Consider the following 22015-nt stretch of genomic DNA (forward strand, 5'->3'; position numbering starts at 1 on the left):
GACACCCTCAAAGACGACACTGGCACTGCTGGTTAAAATGAGCTTCTGAACCCTAGCCTCTTTGCAAGTGTCAATGACATTCTTGGTGCCAAGGTAATTCACTCTATAAAAGAGTTCCTTGTTGTCACTGGATGGTGGGGGTGATGTACAGTGAAAAACTGTGCTCACACCTTGCAGGGCTGGGTACAGATCCTGGCAGCTGCAGAGGTCTCCCAAGAAGAACTGCACCTGGGGATTCTCAATGCCTTACCGGATATCAAAGACGTTCACACTATAGCCTCTTGCCAGCAACTGCTCCACCATGTACTGTCCGAGAAATCCCAAGCCTCCGATCACAGTACACCTCTTGGCTTTGGGGATGCCTTCTGTCACTTGGGTCCGCACTGCCTGGTCTCTCATTTCCTCACGGCGTGTATCTCGTTCCATTTCTGCTGAAATTAACAGGCCTGTTGTCGATCCTTTTCACTCCGTGGGCACCCGCAGCCTTCTCAAGTCGCCCTATGACAGCGCCCAAAGTAACTCAACACGGTCCCTTCCTCTTGTCCCCATGGTCAGCATGGGGCCAGAATCGGCTGAGGCTTCTCCATCCACATGATTGGCTCGACTCCAGAATTTCTATGTTCTTAACATTGCAAATGTAATTCATATTGAAGTTTATATTCTTTGATCTTCTGCAACAAATATTTCAAGTCCTCCTCACTTTCAGCAAGCAAGGTTGTGTCGTCTGCACAATGCAGATTATTGATGAGTCTTCATCTGACCTTGATGCCACATTCTTCACGATAAAGTCCAGCTTCTCAAATAAGTTGCTTAGTATACGGATTGAATAGGTATGGAGAGAAGACATAAACCCAATTCACTCATTTCTTCGTTTTAAACCATGTAGTGTCCCCTTGCTCTGTTCTCACAACAGCTTCTTGTTCTAGGTATAGGTTTTACATGAACACAATTAAGTGTCTAGGATTACCATTCTTATCAGCCATACCTTGGCATGATCCACACATTCAAGTGTCTTTGCTTAGTCAATTATGCAAAAAAAAAAATACATTGTTCCGGGATTCTTTAATTTCAGCTAGGATCCATCTGACTCAACAGTGATAGCCCTAGTGCAGGCCTCATCTAAATCCTGCTTGAACTTCCGGAAGTTCCCTACCTATGTACTGTTCTAGTCATTTTTTAATGATTTTTCAGAAATATTATTATTCCATTTGATATTATTCAACAGATATCAAATTGTGTTGGATCGCATTTCTTGGGAATAGGAATACAGACTTTTTCCAAATTTACTGGTATAGGCTGGTGAAAACATCAGGGATCTATCTGTTAATTGAAATAAGTCAATCGGTATCCCACAGATAAGGGGGACCTTTTTATTTTTTACCAATGCCTTCAGTGCAGCTTCAACTTCCTCCTTCATTATTCTTGGCTCTTGATCATATAGTGCTCCCTGAAATTTTTCAGTGTCAGTCATTTCTTTTTGGTACAGTGACTCTGTGTATTCCCTCCATCTTCTTTTAATGCTTCCTGGGTCATAATGCCCATAACATCTTTCAAAATTGCTACTTCAGGCTTAAATTTATTTTTTTCGGTTATTTCACCTTGGGAAATGCAGAGCAAGTTCTTCCCCTTTTATCCTCCAATTCCAGCTCCCTGCACATTCCATTATAATATTTTGCTTTGTCTTCTCTAGCTGTTCTTTGAAATCTTTTGTTCAGTTCTTTGTACTTTGGCAGACTTTACCTTGTTTTGTCTTCTCGACACTCTAATTTTCAGTCTCTTGTGACATCCATTTCCAGTTTTGTTTTTTTTTTCTGACTTTCATTTTTGTTTTTCAGAGTCTCTTCTCACATCCACTTCAGGTTTTAAAACTGTCAAAAGTTAATACAAGAGATGTTTGAGTAAGATTAACATTTATTTTCCACTATTTGTCTATCATTTTTCTGTGCTACAGTGACTTGTATTATACTATGATGTTGGAAGCTATGCCACTGGTATTTTAAATACTAGCAGGGCCATCAAGAATGTAGAGATTTCAGCAACTCCCACATTAAGACAGACTGGGAAGCTGGCTAACAGGATGAGACCTTGAAAGTCCTATGAACATCAGCAGAAAACTGGCTGATGTTTTTCTTGAAGATAAGACCCTCATGTAACTTGGAGAATCTGCCTCCTAAATTGAGTATCTGCCTTAATGTGAGTGGAGTGAAGTATTCAATGAAGGATCTTCATTGGCTAACATGGCATAAATCAAAATAAGAAAAAGTAGCTATAATTTTATATTAATAATAAGAATATATAAATATGTAATGTGCTAAGAATGAATAAAGGACAATTTTAAGCTGTCAAAAATAAAATGAAACTTACAAAGACTGAAATCGAAGCATTAGTGAGACATTTTGTACTATCCATTTTGACTGACCTATGCAAGAAATGACAAATTGAAGAAAAATGCCATTATATTGGTCAACAATAACATTTTTAAGATCTACCTTGAAATTAACATTGTCAGTGATAGAACAAAATCCATACATATACACAGAAGTCCTGTTAATAGAACAGTTATTGCAATTTATGCACCAATAGCTTGAATTGTTATATAAAACAGCAAGCAAAGGAGATTAATACAAAATACAAGCTTGATTTTAGAAATGAGACTGGAAATTACATTCAACAACTTAGTCATCGTAAAACCTTTTAAAAAATACAAAAATGGTGACTGTACATATGGGTCTTGCCAGATGGGATACATGAGATTACAATTAACTGTGTTTGTAGAAAGAAATGGTGAACAGACTCAAATATCATCATTCAGAACAAGACCAACAGCTAACTCTCGAACAATGAATTGCTAATGTACAAGTTCAAATTAAGTCTAAAAGAAGTGGAAACAAGTCTGTGAGAGCCAAACTGTGATCTTGAATATGTTGTTGTTATATGCTGTCAAGTCAACTGCAACTCATAGCGACCCTATGTACAACTGCCCTAAACTCTGCTCTATACCCTTGCCAATCTTACTGTCTGCGACACATCTATCCCCATTACTCCAGTGACTGAATCAATCCATCTCATTGAAGGTCTTCCCCTTCTCCACTGTCCCTCCACACTACCAAACATGATGTCCTCTCCAAGGACTGATCCTGCCTTGCAATATGTCCAAAGTATGTCAGATGAAGTTTGAGAATCCTTGCCTCCAAGGAGCAGATTGGCTTCACCCCTTCCAGGACAAACTTGTTTGTTCTTCTAACAGTCTGTGGTATATTCAATACTCTATGTATTTTATTAATTTAGAAACCATATTAATAACAGTTGATGTACTGAACACTAATGACAACATGCCCAAAGACTGTGAGGTGAAATTTCACCTTTTTTCTTCTAAGAAACACAGTGATTACCCTTCTTCCAAGAGAAATTTGTCTGTTCTTATGGCAGTCTGTGTTTACTCAATACTATTCTCCAATGCAGACAGAAAATAGTCTCAATTAAACATTCTTTTGGTATTAGGCTAGACTCCTTCCACAATAATGAATATCAAGCCTTCTGTATATGTGATATTAAACTATGGAATCTAGAATACAATGGGGTAACGTTCTGAGTTCATGAGGTTTTCATAGGCCTACTATTTCCTGTCTGAGCCAATCAGATTCTGCAAAGTGTAAGCTAATTGATCATTTTTATTTAATTATTAATCATTTGTGGGTTGGAAGACTCTTGTTTAAACCAATCAGGGCCTAGTGGGTGGAGCTTTGTGTTTAAAAGTAGGTTCTTGTGAAAACTGAGCTAATGTTAGAGGTACAAACTAGACTGGTAGTTTGTTGTCTTGGGGGAGAACATTCTTCTAATTGATACAGTGCTTCTCTGTCAAGTTTGCTGTACTGGGATAACTTGTGGGTTGCTGTGATACTGAAAGTTGTGCCACTGGTGGCAATCAAATGCCAAAAGTGTTACCCATAACAGGCAGGTTCTAGTAGTGTTGTGGAATGTTGGGGAAGAAGGGAGGGCCTCTGGCCAGGACAGATCACCTAAGCTCCAGATAAGTGCAAGCATTCCAATGGCCTTTAATACTGGGTAGAGAAAGCTCCCCTGTGTTTGGCTATACCTGCTTGAGAAAGCTCACCACCTGGGAAGTTGCCTGCCGTGTCTGTTGAGCTGGGAGTGGTCCATAGGAGGCTGAGGTTCTCCTAACCAATACGCACGTCCCACGTCTGTAAGCCCACCCTATCCAGTCTTCCTGTTTATATAAGTGCACTGCAGACCCCAATAAAATTGAGCTGGATTGACTCACTGATCCCCTCCTGGAGTGATGTATCTCTGTGCTTACCTCCATCAGGGTGTCGCTGTTAATTTGCAGGCGAACAGACAGAGACATAGTAGAACTCCCAAATTAAAACAGACATGAAGCAGGATTGACTATCCACTTCTTAAATAACAGGTCTCAGAAAACCTTATGAATACGATGACTGCTGCCTTGGGCTCTAGTGTTTCAGGAAGTGTGAAGATGGCACAGGGTAGTACAGGGTTCAGATCTGCTGTTCATAGGGTCACTATGACTCATACTTGACTTGGTGACACTTAGCAACAACAACAATTTCAGAAATGGCCAATCTTTCTTACTTGTCTTCCTTAATCTGGGTGCTCTACTAAAACCTGTCCTCCATGGGTGATTTCTCTGACATTGGATTTACTGCTGACATAGCTTTCACCATTATATCATCCACACAACAAATAGTCAGACAAGTGCTATACTAATTACTCAGGGTTCTATCATATCTCTATATCTATTCAATCTGTATGGTGAAAAAGAATTATTTGAGAAACTGGACTCTATGAAAAAAATGTAGCATCAGGATTGGAGGTAGACTCATCCAATAACGTTAGGTAAGCAGGTAACACAACCTTGTTTGAGGAAAGTGAGGAGGATTGAAGCACTTGTTGCAGAAGATCAAACACTGAAGGCTTCAATATGGATTGCATCTCAATGTTAAGAAAACAAAAATTCTCATGCCTGGACCAATACGCAACATTATGACATGTATAAAAGACTAAAACTTCATCTTACTTGGTTCACGATCAATACACTTGGCACCAGCATTCAGGAGAACAGGAGCCATATTCCAATTCTTAAGGTTGTAATCAGTGACCTTTCCAAATTATTGAAGATCAATGATATTAGTTTGAAGACTAAGAATGTCTGATTCAGACTGTGGTCTTTTCAATCACATGCTATACATCTGAAAGCTGAACAATGAGTAAGAATGACAGATAAAGAAATTATGCCTTTAAACTACAGTACTGGAGTAGAGTACTGATTATTCCATGGACTACAAAAGAAAAAAGAGATATGTCTTGGAGAATGCACAACCAGAGAGCTCCTTCCAGGCAAGGGTGGAAAAGTTTTGTCTCAGATACTTTGGGTATGTTGCTGCTAGTCAAGGCTGTTCCTTGGAGAGGGATATTAACTTGTAAAATTGGAGAAACAGTAAAAGAAAGTAAGACCCTCAACCAGGTGGATTGACACAGTGACTTCAGCAGTGGGTTTGAGTGTGTCACAGACTCTGAATATGGCACAGGATAGGACAAGGTTCAGATCTGTTGCTTACAGAGTCACTGTGAGTTGAACTCCACTTGATGGCACCTAAAAACAAGTTCTAAGGTTCTACTAACACAGTCATAGGTAGACCACAGAACAAAATGCTCATCTTACAATTTTGGTCTTGGTTTAGAAAGAAATACTGCACTTGTTTCTTTTATATAGTGTTGTACATTTAGTTAGTTATGAATTAATGCAAAAAATTGGAAAATATGAAGGTCAGAGACTTAATTATAAGGGCCAGAAAGTCCATTCTAAAACTATTTGTAATGCTAAATTTTTTATAATTGTTTATTAACTAATTTATTCCTGCAATCAACTGTTTTATTAAGCCTAATACATGCTAGGAATTGGGCTGGTTAATGATTTATAACAATGATAAGGAGCCTAACTTGCTATAGTTTGCAATCTATGATGCCCTTGTGAAGATTGTTTATTATTATTATTCTCCATTCAAAAGGACAAGCGTTGATAACTTTGAATTGTGGTGTTGGAGAAGAGAACTCACTATCCCACAGACTGTCAAATAAACAAACAGGTGAAGCCAGAGTGTGTCTTAGAGGCAAGGATGGCAGATTTTGTTTCTCATACTTCGGACAAGTTGCTAGGAAAGGCTATAGTTTGGAGATGGATTTCATACTTAGAAAGGTGTAGGGACAGTGAAGGAGAGAAAGACCCTCAGCCAGGTATATTGACACAGTGGCAGCAGCAATGAGCTCAAGTGTATTAGAGAAGGTGAGGATGGGACAAGATAGGAAGGATTCAGATCTATTGTTCAGAGGGTTGCTATGAGTTGTACTCAACTTGAGGGCACCTAACAACAACAACATCTGCATAAACATACAAAAAAACAAACAAAAAGAAAGCTTACACTCATTGCCGTTAAGTCTGAACAAACTCTGTAACTAATCCACCAACTGGTTTTCAGAGGATGGGAAATTGCACACCTGTCTCCTGTGGAGTTGCTGGTGGATCTGAAATGCTAGAGATGCATCACTTTTGTGTTGGCAAGTGCAACTCTTAACAATTATACTAACAATGCTCATAAACACCTAAATGGGATAATTAATTTTTATTTGAATGCTTTCCCCTAAGTTTATTTCCTGATTTTTTCCCCTAGTGAAAACTGAAGATATATAACAATCTTTTAAAAATTAGAATGAGAAAGCTCTAAAAAAACCCCTTATTCATACTCACTCATTGCCCTTGAGTTGGAATAGACTCTAGCTGACCCTCCAGCAGGATTTCAGAGGCAAACTGCATGGGAGGAAATTACTCAGCTTTCTTCTGAGGAGCAATGACTTTGGGTTTGCAATGCAACTATTTATGAATAGTATGTAGGGAAACCCTTTGCAAAGTCAAAAAATTTAAAAAAAATTTTTCTGTGACCTCCGATGTTTGAAATATGCAGTGAAAATAAAATTATATGTCTTCTTACTATTTTATCTTTTATATAGTTAATACTAAGAACACAAATGAGACTACAAAGAACAAGAAAAACCTGAGGGTTGAGGAGGGAAAAAGATTAATGGATTTGGCCATCAATCCTCTGAGAGGAGGAACCAAGACAAAATAGTGGTGTTGCAGAAAGAAGCGCAAATCCCAAGGCAAACCAGCAGAGGAAGAAGTTCTCTTTAAATATAAATGGGTCTTTGTTGGATTTTTAACAAGGCCTCAAAGGACAGACTCCAGGAGATGTCTGAAGTTCTTCATTTAATGTGAAAATACTTTTCACTTTCCCTTAAACAAAGAAATCACCCTACTGGCTCAGAGCCAGACCTTACAAGTTTTTCAGGCACCACAGGAAAAGCAAAAAGAGAGGGGCCCAGCACTTCCACCTTCGCTTTTGGGAAAGAATGTGCCTGACTTCCCTGAGTTCCAACCAGTGGCAGTTCTGGATCCTGATTAATGAGCGCTTCCATGCTCCCGGCCTGGCTGCTCCCATCACTGCTCTATAGTTTCAATTTTCACCCCAAATCTGGAAATGCCTCCTCAGTGAAGAAAGCCCTGAGATGATGTGCAGGGAGTAAAAGGGAAATACACATATTACTGCTACCTGACCAGCAGGAAATTTGAACTATAGCAACTGAGATAGTCCAAAGAGCTGTTGAAATGTAAGATAAAGTCCAGAATGGGATTACTATGTCATAAACATTCTTTTTCTTTCTTCTTTTTTTTTTTTTTTTTTTGGTTGGGGAGTAACAGTTGGGTTAAACATTTGTAAGTGAGTGCGGCACGCCATCGCTTTTTCATTATGTCCTGGTCTGGTCTAAGGCTTCTCAGAGTCACAGCTGTAGTGAAGCTCTTCACTTAACCTCCTCAAAAGGGCTGCTGGTGCCGTTCAGGTGGCTGAGCTGGGATAGTTTATCTGTGGCCTGTAGTTTAATTAGGTACATGAACATGATATTCACGCCACATGCAACAATAATAATAACAACACCTATATTTGTATAGTGCCTGATAGATGCTGTGAGGGCTTCAGAAAAATTAGCTCAATTAATCTCCACAGCAAGACTGTATGGTACAGGCACTAGTGCACAGGGAATATATGTGATCCACTGATGGTCCCACAAGTAGGAAATGATGATTTGCAGATTTGATGAAGGCATTACTACTCTCAACCACTAAACCAGCTACCTGTCCTTGGGAGTAGCTTAATATGAGCCCTAATCATAATTTTCAAAGGTCTATTCATTTACTTTCCAAGAGTACAAAAATAAAGAATATTTGGAGTTGTTTCTCAGCATGAGAGAGTGATAAAGAACTAAGGCCAAGTTGGAATCTCATGTTTTCTTCCCGTTTCCAAGCTCTGTGACCTTAGACAGGCAGGAACTTTATTTAAACTTTTAATTTGTCCAAACCTCAACTCCCTACCACTGACTTGATTCTAATTCATACTAACCCAGTTCTACAGAATCTCTATGCTAGAGAACTGGAATTATAGCAGTAAACTGATTATAAAGATGAAATAAAACCAGGTCTATTGATTCATATTAAAACACCACCACCAAAGAATATTCTTTTGGAGTAGTTTGTGGTTGAGTAAGAGCCAACTCATGAGTAAGAACTCACCTGCCAACAGGTTCCCAAGGCTCTAAGTCACACAGGAAGAAGTTACCCATCTTTTTCCCTATGGGCCATTTGGGGGATTTAAATCACCAGAGTTAGTGATGCAACTCTCTCTGGATTATGTCACCAGAAATCCCAGTGGTTATTAAACACAATCAAAAACAATTGCCTTAGAATGGATTCTAACTCATGTCAGACCCCTGTGTTTCAGAATAAAATTGCACTCCATAGGGTTTTCAATAGGTGGGATTTTCCACGACTGAATCTCTGAGCTTTCTCCTGAAGTAATTCTGAGTAGACTCAGATTGTCAGTCTTTGAGTTTAGCAGCTGAGGATATTAACTGTTTGCCACTCAAGAGAGTCAGTTATCACCTAGAATAATAAAACGATAGTAAAAGACAACACTGTTTAATGTCTTTAAGATATTTAATCTAATAGTGGTACACTGCAGCAAGCTCTAAAATCTCAACTGATTTTACTCTCAATATATACTTGAAAAGATTGCTTTCTATAGACCACCAAGGAATTGGAAATGGCAGGAATATTTTTGGTTACAAGAAAGAAATATGAAAATTACTTTTAGCACATTCAAAGTTCTGGCAACAAGCTGACAACATGAAGCAAATAATTAAAGTGAGAAGAAACCAAGAAGCAGCTGTCCAAGACAAACCAGAACAAGTAACGCCACCTTCTTAGATTGCTCCTGAACGTGTTTCTCGGTCTTGGGTTTCTTCTGGGCCATTTAGCATATAGCCACTGTGTCTCCAGAGTGGCAATCACATATTGTCCAGCATTTGTGGCTTCTTATACCAAAGGAAGCTTTGTGAACAGATCACCCTAAGTCACTCTGATGTTTAAAGCTGCCAAAGACTTCGTGGTTAAGGAGAATTGTGGAAAGATTTTTTTTTCCCTTTCCACTGGAATAATTCAACGTGCATTGTGTGTGCACATGTGTTCCAGTACAGATGGAGACTCAAATGACTATCAGACTCTTTGGTGTGAGTTCAAATTTCCTGAAGGTGTTGGAATGTCTGTAAAACATCAGATACCCTTTTGCTTGCTTTTTAAAAAATAAATATATTTTCATTTTCTGCTGACTTGACATTTTACTTTATTTATGGTAAGACTTGACAATGTCTTTGACAAACTACTCAGTAAGACAAAGAAGTATTTGATTTTCTGGCAGATAACAAGCTTTCGTATTAAGAAGTTATATCTGTTTTGTCTAAAACTGGTTACTATGCTTGTGTGTGTTCCCTGAAAAATAAATCCAAAGTCTTTATTCTTGTTCCAGTACTATTAGTCATTTCTCACAGATCATTGGTAAGCCATTGTCATTGCCTTCACAATTAATTTTTCCTACTTAAATGGCAGAAAGTGTTTCAGTGAGTCTTTATGTATGTTATCAATGTAAGTGCCAATATTGTATTCCTCTGCCTTTAAGAATTTCTAAATATGTTCTATTTCTCACTTATCTGATGCTAATGGGTTTGATTTATATGCCATCAAATCAGAACTGACTCATAGCTTACCTTCCAGGACAATTCAGAGGCAGTAAATTGCCTGGGAGGAGACTACCCATTTCTTCTGTGGAGCACATGGTGTATTTGAACCATATACCTTTGGACTGACCAGGTAGCTCCTTACCACTTGACCACCAGACACTCTATTTTATTTATAGTTAATATATATTTTTTTTTATTTTTACTTTATTATTTGTGTGTGTGTGTACCGTCAAATCGGATCTGACTGGTACAGAAGGAAATTTTTCCTCCTTCCTCAGCAAAGCATCTGGGGGATTTGACCATGCACCTCTGGGACTGCAGTGCAGCTTCTTGCCACTAGGCCACAAGAGTTCTCCAATATATACATATATATACTTTTTTAAAAAATTGTTTTTCATTTCAATGAACATCTACAGAGATTTTGGAATTCCATTCATTCATTGTTGCACCCAAGAAAATAAATAGCGGAGAAAATTTGTAAAATATGTTACTTTAATTTGACACCCCACATTTTCATTCTTAATCAGAAACCCAAACCACAGATTATTCATCAGCTAAATCAGCAGCAGCAGCACCTCATCTTGCAGACAGGCTGAATCCATAGCTATTTGTATAATTTGCTTTGAGGACTGTCTCATAACTCCTAGCTGCTAAGGACCATTCTAAACTCTCATCGCCATCAAGTCTGAACTACCTCAGCTGGTTTTGGGGAGTTTAAATAGCATGGAAAGAGATTATCCATCTTCTGCCAAACCACTGGTGAATTCGAGCCACCTTTGTGTTAGCAATGCAGCTCTATAAGGTCCACTCCACCAGAGGTATCTATTTGCCCATTATCCTCAACACAAACTCTGGATCCTTTTGCCATGGATACTAAAGTCATCCCTATGTTTTCTAAATCAAAGAGAAACTAATAGAGCCGTGACAGTATATATTACTACATCAGTCAAGATAGACTACGTCATGATGGAGTAGCAAACCATCAGGACATAATGATTTAAACCACAAAGGATTTTTCTTTTCTTTTCTTGATCACACGACATAGCTTCTATACCACTATAGAACTTCGATCCAAAGTAGTAACTTAGAGACATTCTCTAACATATTAAAAAGAAAAAAAAAAGTTCTTGAGAGTGTCTTAAAGAGGAAGTAATTGGACCCTTAGAATGACATCTGTCAGTCCTACTCTCAAACTAGCAGCATGAGAATTATAAATCAGTTGACACAAGAGAGAAAGACCCTTGACTGAATGGATTTGACTCAGTGACTAGGGTAATGCGGGTAGGCATGTCAGAGATGATAGGGGGTTCAGGATAGAGCAGGGCTCAGAGCTGTGATGCATATGGTCACTATGAGTTGCAGGTGACTCGATGGCACACAACAACAACAACAAACATTAAAATTTTTAATCCATTAATGTATATTTCAAGAAGATTCCAAATTATTATTTGATATTCAAACTGGTTGATTTTAGTGGAGGAACACAAGGAGTAAAATTAGGAGTGATAAGAAAGAAGTTTTATAAAGACCTATGCAATATACCAAATAAACAAAGCATGCATTTCTATTCAGAATACCAAAATGAATCCTAAAAATGAACTTTTTAACAAAGGAGCAAATATTCACTAGAAATTGGACAAGTGCTAGGAAAAGGAAATTCTCAGGAATGATGCTATCTTTCTTTTTTTTATTTTTTTTATTATTGTTAAATTTTATTAGTTTTAATGAACATTTACAGAGATTTGGGGTTTTCATTCATTCATTGTTGCACTGGATGCTATCTTTCTAATTACAAGATTGGAAAATTTAAAACAAGATGTCACATGCATCTGTGTTTCAGAAAAGCAATTTTTAAAAACTCATTAAAATGTATTGGCAATAATGTGAAGAAATTGGACTGCTAAAGGGAATACAATTTAATACTTTAAAAGAATAAAGTTTAAAGATGCCTAAAATCCTTGGAATCAACGTTTTTATTCATAACGTAGGGAAGAAAACTTTAGAGGAATTCTTACATATATGTGTCAGAAGATATGAGTACATCTCTGTCAACTGTCTTACTCTTATTTCAATCAAGTTAGAAACAACCCATAGCTGACCATGCAGTGAGTTTACCAGATCACACAGAAGTATATTGCTTCTATTTCACCTACAGACCCGTTGATGGATTCACACCTCCTGCCTTTGGGATGAAAATGTAATTCTAGTGGTTTTAAAAGCATTTCTTCAAAAACATCCTTTTTCTAAAAAAATCACTACCGCAAAAAAACCACACCAGTAGTGGAATCATTGATTCCAACTCATAATGAATGACCATAAAATAGAGTAGAAAGGCCCCGTATGTTTTCCAAGAGTCTGCTCTCATTATGGAAGCAGATTGTCAAACCTTTCGTCAGAAAAGTGGTTGCTGGGTTCAACTGCTGACCTTTCCAGACAAGTGCTTTAACCATTGATCCTGAAAATAGTGTTGATACTGTTGTTAAAAAGTACCTTTTATTGGGCAAAATGTAAATAAAAGCAGTTATGTGACAGAGGAATGCTATTTATAAATGAAAACAAATTTTTTATAGTTATACATACCCTTATATAGAAATATCATACGCACAACATATTTTTACATATTGAAACACTTATTACAGAAGATCTGGGAATGCAGCCTTCAGTGTGGATTGTGTCTCCATGTAAAAATACCTAGGATTCTTATCACTGGACTTACAGGCAATATCATGATGGGTGAAGAGGAGATTGAAACTGTCAATGGCTTCATCTTGCTTGGATCCACAATTAACACCCTTGTTGCCAGCAGTCAGGAAATAAGGAGACATTGCACTGGCAAAAATCCACAATTAGGGACCTCTCCAAATTATTCAGGAGTAATAATGCCAGTTAGAGGATTAAGGTGCATCTGATCCAGGCCATAGTCTTTCTTTTTGCCAATTCTTTCAGAGCAGCTTGTGCTTCCTCCTTCATCACCAATGTCTTTTGAACATAAGTTGTTTTATGAAATTCTTTGGTGTCAGTCAATTCTTTTTGGTAGTGACTCTGTGTACTCTTCCCATTTTCTTTTAATGTTTCCTGGATCATTCAGTATTATTTTTAGGGCATCCTAGTTGCATGTTTAATTGATTTCTGATGGCCAAAGTTGGTAGAAATAATCTATTTCCTCTTCTTTGGCTCTGTTTGTTGGTGCATATATTTGAATAATGGTGGCATTAATAAGTGTCCCTTGTATGCATATGTATATTATCCTGTCACTCACATCGTATTCCAAGATAGATCTGGAAATGATCTTAACTATGAATGCAACTCCATTTGTCCCCACTTTTTCATCTCTGGTATGGTAGATCATATGACTGTCTGATTCAAAATGCCCCATGTCAATCCATCTCATTTCACCAATGCCTGTTAAGTCAATATTTATGCTTTCCATTCCTTTCTTAACAATATCTAGTTTTCCTGCGTTCATGCTTCTCAAATTCCACATTCCAATACTAATGTCTGCTTGCAACTGTTCCTTCTCCTTTAAACTCTTTTAAACTTCTATATCTGCTAGTCTAATCTCAGTGTCCTCTATTATGCATAGATTTTTCAAAACCTGTAATGTCAGAATTGGATGGTCAATCCTTCTCCATAGTCTTCCCTAATTTGGATGCTCAGCTTTAAAACAATATCTGACATACAAGCATTTTACCCAGAAGAGCAGAAGAAAGACACTTCAGTCTCCTAATTACTCTCTCTTGTTAGTAGAATATACTGTCTATCATAGAATAAGTGGCTGTCATAATAATTGCTAATAGTTTTTCTCAAAGAGAGCTTAGCGCAAATTCAAATTTATGTTCATTCTCACCTGACTGACCCCTGTTGATGCTGTGCAGAAAAGATCATTACTTTAAAATAATTGTTTTAAATTGTTGAATATGTGTTTCCTGTAATAAATATTTGCACTATTAGTTTTTTGTAATAAAAGTTATTTACATATGGCTTTGTACATGTGGGATCTAGTAAATAACGTCTCTAAGAATAGAAGCTTATTTACTAGTTAAATGGAAACGAAAGTGACAAAAATAATTGGTGAAAGTAAAAGCAAATGGAAAATGATGACTATCGTGTGAGTTACTTCATAATCATGAAGTTATCCTAAGTGTAAATAACTTGGATATTAATACAAAGAAACAATTGTAAGAGTTTTTCAGGTTGAGTGAGACTACTTATGAAAGAATTTAAAAATCTTTTCACACACAACGCATTCTAATTTTCTGAGTTCAGTTAAGATTTCAGTTACAAGGCAATACAAATTTTATCAGCCATTTAGTAATACAGTAGAATAATTGAAAAAGGAAATGAATGACATATGAATGAGGGCATTGATTCCAGGAAACTTTGACTTTCAAATTAGTAAAATAATTTATATTTGCATAAAGAAACACTGACATGTTGAATGTTTTTACTTGTTTTTGTGCTTGAATGTAACTTATATTTCAGGTTTCTCAAAAGATTTTGAGAAGACTTATCACAAATATAATTCAAAGCAAGGATAGTTTTTCATGCACATGATCAGGAATCATTAAGAAGAAAAAAGAAGTTTCAGGTACATTGGTCTTTTCAAAGACCAATTTTCAGGTACATTGGTGTTTTCAAATTTTCAAATTTTAGGTACATTGGTGTATTCAACTCAAACACTTTTGGAGTGATTGATATTTTCTACTACCCTATTGACGACCTTCTATGGTTACCCTTTTAGAGTGGCTAGAAGTTGTAGCCAGGAACCATCATATTTGTCTGGTGTCAGGATAGTGGAGACTGAGGTTCACATGGTCCATTAACTTTGGATTAATCCATTGCCTTTGGATTGTTTCTATGCAACTTTGCTTTTCTTTTGCCTTTGCACCAGAGAGGGAGAGACAAATAGTTGACCTCTAATAAATGTCTGAAAGGTTTTTAAGACTTCAGTAATACTCTTCAGAGCAGGATATAGAACATTATCTTTGTGGCCTATGTTATGCCAACGACCTTGACCATGGCCCTGAGAATCTAGGACTAGCAACTTATGCCTCTTGGTGATACAGTATGATTAAGTAGACATAACTTTGCTTCCTGCTGTTTTTGTTATTTCCATGCGTATATTCCCATCCTATCCTAATATGAATATAGAAATATTATTTACCTATAGTCATGAATGTCGTTATTTTCACCTGTCCATTTTTTTCATCATGCCTGCCTGCTCTTGTATCTGCTTATTGATTAATGTTTATTATTATAGCTGTTGCAAGATTAAGTGTGTAATAGTATTTTACTTTTTTGGCTATATTTCTTCTTTTTAAAATTTTATTTTGTATTGGCTGGCATACAAAATTTGTATGCATTGTGTTTTGTTTATATATAATGTGTTTCATAAATTTCTCTATGCTTATTGTGTTTCATAGTGTGACTCCCATACATTGCATTTTATAAAATTAATCACCATTGATCCATGCATACCATTACTCTACATGTTCAAGTCTTCATTGGATCTTTCCTAATTATTTCAACTCCTCACACTGCTATGACTTCAAGATGTCTTCCTTCCCAACCCCTTCTCCCTTTGGACTTTTGTATACATCATGCTAGTAATCTTTCTATTTTTATAACAATGGTCTTTTGTGGTATTTGTCCTTATGAGACTGAGTTAGTTCACTCAGCATAATGCTATCCACCCTCTCCCAAGTTTATATAGTATTTTTCAAAACCATTGTTCCTGAGTACTGCATAGTATTCCATTATGTGACAACACCATTATTTCTCAATTTGTTAGTTTGTTGATGGACATTTTGACTGTTTCCATTGTCTTACTATTATGAATAATGCTGCTATGAACATCGGGGTAGAAATCTCCATTTGTGTCTCAGCTTTATTTTGGGGTATATGCCTGGCAGTGGAATAGCTGGGTCATACAGGATTTCTGTGTTCAGGTTTTTAAGGAAACATCAGACTGTATTCCAGAGTGGTTGCACTATTTTACAATTCTTCCAATGGTATACTAGAGTTCCAATCTGTCCACATCCTCTCCAACATTTAATGCTTGCTGTCCTATTAAACTGTCACTGCTACCGGGGTGAGATGGTATCTCTTTGTGGTTTTGATTTGCATCTCTCTTATTGCCAGTGATTTTGAGCATGTCTTCCATGTTCCTGTTGGCTATTCTAATGTCCTCTTCTGTGAAAAATCTTGCTATGCCTTTTGCCCATTCTGTAAGGGGTTATCAGTCTTTTTCTTGTGTAGGCGCTGTAGCAGCCTGTAGAATTCTTTTATAAGAACTTTGAGAAAGCATTGCCAAATGTTCTTTCCTAGTCAATAAGGTTTCTTTTCACACTATTGGAAAATAATTTTTGACATATTAACTATATTTCATGTGCACCTCTTTCTTCATTTATTAGGTGAGGTATTGATCGTACGCTTATATGTATAACCTTTCACTTAATTGATCTTAGGGAGCTCTGGTGGCTTAGTGGTAAGGAATTACACCCCGAACCCAAAGATACTAGTTCAAATTGACCAGCTGCTGCACAGAAGAAAGATAATCATCTCCCATGCAATTTACTGCCGCGGAAAACCTATTGGGGGGTCAGTTACAGATTACTTCCAATTTAATGGCGCACAACAGCTATTCACCTTGTTGTTGTTGTTGTTATGTGCCATCGAGTCGTTTGCGACTCATAGCGACCCTATGTACAACAGCCCTAAACCCTGCTCTATCCTGTGCCAATCTCATTGCCTCCAACACACCCATCCCGATTACCCCAGTCACTGAATCAATCCACCTCATAGAGGGTCTTCCCCTCCTGCGCTGTCCCTCCACTCTGCCCAGGATGAAGTCCCTCTCCAAAGACCTGTCTCTCCTTACAACATGTCCAAAGTATGTCAGGCAAAGCCCCAGAATCCTTGCCTCCAAGGAGCAGCCTGGTTTAACCCTTTCTAGGATGAATCTATTTGTTTTCTTGGCAGTCCATGGTACATTCAGTACTCTTCTCCAGCACCACAGCTCAAAGGCATCAATTATCCTTCTATCCTCCCTAGTCATTGTCCAACTCTCTAATGCATAACAAGTGATTGCAAATACCATAGCCTGTATCAGGCACACCTTAGTCTCCAGAGAGACACTGTTGCTCTTGAGTACTTTAGAGAGGTCCCTAACAGCAGACTTTCCCATCGCAATGTGTTTTTTTATTTCCTGGCTACTGGTGCCAAGAGTGTTGACCGTGGAGCCGAGCAAACTGAAGCTGTGAACAATCTCAATCTCTTCACCATCCATCCTGATGCTACCGATTGATCCAGTGGTGAGAATCTTTGTCTTCTGGACATTGAGCCTCAGTCCATATTGAAGGCTGCAGTCCTTGATCCTCTGCAGTAAGTGCATGAGGTCCTCCTCAGTTTCAGTGAGCAGGGTTGTGTCATCTGCATAACGCAGATTGTTGATAGATCGTCCACCAATCCTTATTATATGTCTATTACATAATTGCTGATTTTTATTCTCTTCTTGTTTATCCATTATTGGTAACCATCTCAGAAATTTATTTCTGTGTGTAAACATTTATTTAGTGTTCTATAAAATTAGGCTCATACACCATTTGTCTTTTGTACCACATGTCCTTCAGATTCATACTTATTATGTGGTGTGTTACTAATTTATCTCTATTCTTTAGTGTCACATATTGTTCCATTATGTGAATGTATTACCTTTATTCTTTGATGATAATTGCTATACCCCTTGTTTATCCATATTTCAGTTGTTTCCATCTCTTTGCTATACCATATAATGCTTCAATGAATGTATGGATGGATCTGTTCTTTTGCAGCCCTGACTTATATAGGATGTACTAGTAGTGAGATTGCTGGATAAAATATATTACTATTATCAATTTTTAAACTGAACTATTTCTCAATTTCTTCATAACAGCTTGGACTTCCTCCTTCATCATCATTGCCTCTTGAGCCTTTGTTGTTTCCTGAAATTCTTCTGTGTCAGTCAATTCTTTTTGGTAGTGACTTTGTACTCCTTCCATCTTCTTTTGATTCTTCTTAGGTCATTTAACATTCTGCCCACTGCATCCTTAAGTACTGCAATTTGAGGCTTAAATTTATTCTTCAGTTCCTTTAGCTTAAGAAATGCCAAGTAAGTGCATCCATTTTGATTGTCTAAGTCCAACTCTTTGTACATTCCCTTACAATGCTTCAATATGTCTTCTCAGGCTGCCCTGTGACATGTTTTTGTTTAGTTCCTTATCTTTTTTATTTTTTTCCTTTGCTTTGACTTCTCTGCAATCTAGTGCAATATTTAAATTCCCTTCTAGCATCCATCTTGGACTTTTCTTCCTCCTTTGTCTTTGCAATGGCCTTTTGCATTCTTCATGAATTATGTTCTTGGTATACTCCCATAGCTCATCTGACCTTTGCTCTGTAGTTTTCAAGACCTCAAACCTATTCCTAAGAGGATCTTTAAATTCAGGAGGGATAGACTCAAGTTCAAATCTTGATTCTTGTGGATTTAATTTTCTACTTTTTTTTATAATAAAGACCTTTAATACATGTGCTAAAATGGGAGGGAGGAGATTTATTTGCCTTTTCATGCCTTGATTTTCCTCAGATGGAATTGCAGCTCCTTGCCCTCTAGCACATAGCCATCTGCGTGGCCACACTGGCCTGGCCTGGAAGCGATACATGCAAGAAGCTTGCCCTATTGGAACTGCTGCTCTAAAAGACTGCTGATTTTTGCATTCTTTTTCCTTTCATTGTATTTTTTTCTAAATTTTCTTTGATCATTTTTCTTTAAACTCTGCAAAGTGGGACTCCTGCCACTGGTGGTACGGTGTGCTGTCAATGAGCATGATGTAGTTCTTCACTAGAGTCTTGGTTTGGACCAGCTCATTATTATAGGCATTGTAGACAACATCAATTATCCTTGCTTTGCGAGTACAACATTCAGAGCCCCAGGAGAAGTAATTTGGATTCTGTCATTTCCACATGACTTCACCTATCAACGGAAGATATTCCTTTTCTTTGTATACTCAGTTACTAGGCCTTAGTGACTTTGCTGTTGTTGTAACTCACTGACCTGTTCGTACTGGCATTTACAGTGTGAGCTGACTCTCTCACCGAACTTCTTTGGAATCTTTCTTGTGGGATTGGCCTACCATCAAGTTTTTCTTCATTGTCTTAATACTATACAATAACATATTATTCTTTTGAAAATGTTGTTTTTCTTCATATAATACTATCCAATAGTCTTCATCCTTACCCTAGATTATTAATGTTGCTGTTGTCTTGATTATGTGCTATCGAGTCACTTGTGACTCATAGCAACCCTTTGTACAACAGCTCTGAACCCTGCTCTATCCTCTGCCAACCTTCTTGTCTCTGACACACCTACCCCATTATAGAGTAGATTTAAGCTACTAATTAACCTCTTCTAGTAGTGGAAGGATCCAACTTTCTTTTCCAGCCTTATTGTCAACCTCTTTTAAAAACAAATCATCAAATAACAGCAACAAATACTCCATCAAATCAAACTAAGTATTTCCTCCTGGTGTCCTCTGTGAGAACCACAGACTTCAATCTCCCTATTTTTTTGGAAGTTATTTCTTTATAATTGTAATATTTCTTGTGGTTCTTAGATGCCACTGTGTCAATTTCAATCCATAGTAATTCCACACGACAGAATTGAACTACTCCAAAGGTTTTCTAGAACATAATCCTTGCTGAAGCAGATTACCAAGTGTTTGTGCCAAAGAACTGCTGGATGAATTTGAACCACACACTTTTAGTTAGACACCAACCGCTGAATCTTGTTACACAATCCAAGGTTCCTTGCCCTCCTTTTGCACCTTGAGAAATATCCAATATTCTATAAATCCAGGTCAAAATGTCTGTTTTCCAAAAATTGCTCTCCCAAATTTTTCTTACAAAAAGTGGTTTCTCTTGGTTATACCTCAAACTTTGCTATCTGTAGATAGTGGATTTGGTTGGTTGTTTCAAATGAGTATATATTTATCTAAGTTCTCTTATACTTTTAAATTATTCATATTATGAACTGAGATTTATGGATGTAGATGTTTAGAGTACACATTCACATAAAGAAAACAAAGTCCTTACAACTGGACACACAAACAAAAATTTATGATAAACAAAGAAAGAGATTGAAGCTGTCAAAGAGTTCATTTTATCTGGCTCCCCAATAAATATCCTGAAAGCAAGAGTCAAGAAATCAAAAGAAATATCAACAAATCATTTTTTTATATTTTTTATTATTTTTATACTAGTTTATTTACAAAATTTGAATACATTATTTTTAGAAGAGGTTCTTCCAATCTCCCGCACACCTCTATCAGATTGTACAACCCCATGATTAATCCCTCCTACCCCTGCACATCCTCATCCCTCTGCTTCCACCCTTCCCATCCCCTTTGGATCTTTATACTCATTCTACAATAATGGTTTTATACAATATTTGTCCTTGTGAAACCGAGTTCACTCGACAAAATGCTCTCCAGTCCCTCCCAAGTTATGTAAAAATTTACCAAATCATTGCTCCTGTATACTGTGTAGTATTCTATTGTGTGAATGTACCATAATTTTTCAGTCCATTTGTTTGTGGTTGGACATTTGGGCTGTTTCCAAGTTCTTGCGCTGGAGAATAACGATGCTATGAACATCGATATACAAATCTCCATTTGTGCCTCAGTTCTCATGTTCTCAGGGTATATTCCAAGTCTTTAAAAGAGCTAAAAAGCATGGATACCACTTTGAGGAGAAGATGAAAATGACCAAAGCTATGCTATTTTTATTACCATTTATGCATATGAAAATTGGACAATGAATAAGAAAGAATAAAAACAAATGACATCTTTGAGTTGTTATGTTGTTGGAAAATATTAAATATACTTTGGACTGTCAAAAGGAAAAAAAAATAACCACAATAAACCCACAAATCTATCTTTGAACAATTGAAGCAAAAATGTTCCTTTGAAGCAAAGATGGAAAGGTTTCATCTCAGGTACTGTGGGTATGTTATCAAGAGTGGGTCGTCCCTTGAGATAGATATCATACTTGTAAAGTACAGAACCACTGAAAAAGAGGGAGACCCTCAACTAGATGGACTGATGCAGTGATTGCAACAATGGGCTCAAGTCCAATAGTGATGTGAGGATGATGCAGGATTGAACAGTGCTTCATTTTGTTGTCTGTAAGCTCCCTATGTATCAAAGTCAGTTGAACACCCCTTAAAAACAACTAATGGAGCTCGGGGGGCTTAATGGTAAGGAATTGAACTGGCAACCCAAAGGCATGCAGGTGGAAAGATGGGTAATTTCCTCCCCTGTGAACTCCCTCTGAAAACCCATTGGAGGGTCTGATCAGTTCTGACTCAGTGATACACAAAAACATCTACAATCTTCTCAGTTACATTGTGTACTCTAAAGGCGTGGCTATAGCTTTTCTCTGCTGGTTCTACATAGAGTTCTATGTTGTTGTTGTTATGTGCCGTCAAGTCGCCTACGACTCATAGCGACCCTATGTACAACAGCCCTAAATTCTGCTCTGTCCTGTGCCAATTGCACCGTCTCTGACACTCCCATCCCAATTATCCCAGTCACTGAATCAATCCACCTCATAGAGGGCCTTCCTCTCCTGCACTGTCCCTCCACCCTCCCAAGCATGATGTCCCTCTCCAAGGACCGGTTCCTCCTCACAACATGTCCAAAGTATGTTAGACGGAGTTCTGTACAATATATGAAAGTGTCTTTGTCACAAGAATCTGATGAGCAAATAGCCAGGCCTCATTCTGATTATTATGATAAAAAATTTAAAGAAATGTACCCCATGT

At 37.5% G+C, this 22015-nt stretch overlaps 1 pseudogene; it reads right to left on the reverse strand.

The window, feature by feature from the left end:
- The window catches only part of LOC102852951, a 97936-nt pseudogene extending 97510 nt beyond the window's left edge, over positions 1 to 426 (reverse strand).
- Between the last annotated feature and the right edge of the window lie 21589 nt (positions 427 to 22015).

This window comes from Elephantulus edwardii, unplaced genomic scaffold (genome assembly GCF_000299155.1).
Source record: "Elephantulus edwardii isolate Elephantulus edwardi_28Jun2011 unplaced genomic scaffold, EleEdw1.0 scaffold00007, whole genome shotgun sequence".
NCBI classification, from domain to species: Eukaryota; Metazoa; Chordata; class Mammalia; order Macroscelidea; family Macroscelididae; genus Elephantulus; species Elephantulus edwardii.